Source organism: Osmerus eperlanus, chromosome 27, assembly GCF_963692335.1.
Source record: "Osmerus eperlanus chromosome 27, fOsmEpe2.1, whole genome shotgun sequence".
Classification (NCBI taxonomy): Eukaryota; Metazoa; Chordata; class Actinopteri; order Osmeriformes; family Osmeridae; genus Osmerus; species Osmerus eperlanus.
The window spans coordinates 4018792-4020664 of NC_085044.1; the positions used below are offsets into that span (position 1 = coordinate 4018792).

The 1873-nt window shown below is 36.8% G+C and overlaps 1 protein-coding gene across 2 annotated transcripts in view; it reads left to right on the forward strand.

The window, feature by feature from the left end:
- Positions 1–1732, forward strand: part of gria3a (glutamate receptor, ionotropic, AMPA 3a) — a 51286-nt gene extending 49554 nt beyond the window's left edge. For both annotated transcript variants that reach the window (XM_062453314.1, XM_062453313.1), the window contains exon 16: positions 133–1732. The gene's annotated coding sequence lies outside the window, so the exon portion shown is untranslated. The remainder of the gene's footprint in view (positions 1–132) is intronic.
- Positions 1733–1873: the final 141 nt, after the last annotated feature.

Consider the following 1873-nt stretch of genomic DNA (forward strand, 5'->3'; position numbering starts at 1 on the left):
GCAAATGGACAAACACTCGTGCAGTTGTTTGGGGGGGGGGGGGGGGTATTTTATGCACGCATTTAGACTATATTCCATTGAAGACTTTGAACTAAAAATTATATTATTTAAAGACTGTCTTGATTTTCACAGATGTGGAGTCTGTCTCTTCCACCAGGGTGTCTGGTAAAAGGCAAAGCCTTTCCGTGGGAACACAACACATTGCGGTTGGCACCCTGGAGGCTACAGACTTGGTCATCAGCTTGGACCCAAACCTACTGTCAACAAATGCCCATCCCGGGTTGCCAAGCCTTGCACGATAATCGACGACGATGACGCAATAGGACTTGCGCTTCTTGAAACAGTGGACTTGCCTCTCTTAGTGCCTTACAGAGCAATGCAACTCAATTATAGTTCACTTGAAAAAAGAAATCCTAAAAATAACATGGGGGGGACATAGACAGAAAACATTGTTACAAAGAAAATTCTGAACTGCTGTTATCAATGGGTGGAAATGTTTTAGTTAGATTATTTTGAATTTAAAAAGCCATTACTTGCCATCAAACCCATCCTGGAGTACATTTGAGGTATTTTGAATCATTAACAGACATTTTAGTGGTGAAATGTTTAACTGAAAATATGTTGTGATTTATTTAATGTTCTGAAGGTCATCTACCTATTTTACTATAAGGCTATTGTCTGTGTCTTGGTATTTACGGACACATCAATAAGATAGGATCAGTTTAATCAGTATTTACCCATTTTTTCTTTTCTTTATTTTGTTTGATATTTTGACACCATTGATAATCTGGAATTGCATAGGTGCTGCCAATTTCCTGAGCCTGATGTACAAGCTAACATTTAATTTAGGTAGAATTAGATTATTGTAATAATTACAATGCAGTATTTGGTTTAAACCACCTCGTCACTACTGCCAAAATTTGAAACAGATTTTTGAACACACATGGTGCCATAAGGTTTTCAATAGAAGAACTGACGCTTGCAAATATTTTAATCATGGACACCCTATCCAGTACAGTATAAACGGTTTGGGTATTCCTTTGAGTCTGAGAATGAATCACACTTCGTACACATTGACATTGAGCGAGTATCAGTGCAATACAACGATATCTGAGTATACAAGCTCTACAGTACTACAGTATCTTCACACTTTGGTAAAAAATAGCACATTATATTCAGTTGTCTTCGGTTGTAATTTGCATTCGATTTTCTCTTTACCTGTGTGTACTTTATTGAAATTTGATGATGTAGTGAACGGAAAAGAGGAAAAGTGGAGAAACGTGTACTAAAGAATGTTCCGTGTTTGTTTCTACAAAAACTGTGATTACGCTACTCTGACAACATGCCAAGACAGAACAAAATTACACGAAAACTTATTTATAAATGGTACGGAACCATACATGTTAAGAAACCTGTATATTTGTTTAGTTTATCAAGGCTTCTTCTCAATTCTTCCCTTATAAGATGCATGTGAAATTGGTGATCGCTTTACCATACTGCAGCTTACTGCAGACCCTAGGAAGTTAGCATACAATCTCAACATGTGATCCTTTCTGTCTTTTGTTTTAAAAATTGATTTCATTTGTAACTGCACCTCAGCAATGAGAAAATTGCCAAGCTAAATAGTGAAAACAAGAACTGCATGTGTGGGCATATTAAACCTCATTAGTGAGGTCGTGTACAAAGAATTTTATTACATTTTGTAAATAAAAACTGATTCTAAAAACCATAACCCGTTGGGAGTCTTCTTAGATAATGCCTTAGTATGTCTTCCCCACTGCTTACATGTAAATATCCTGCTACATCAGTTCATTAGAACATACATGCTGAAGAAAGCAGTTTCAGTGTCACAGTAAGAGGCCACAAGAAGAGG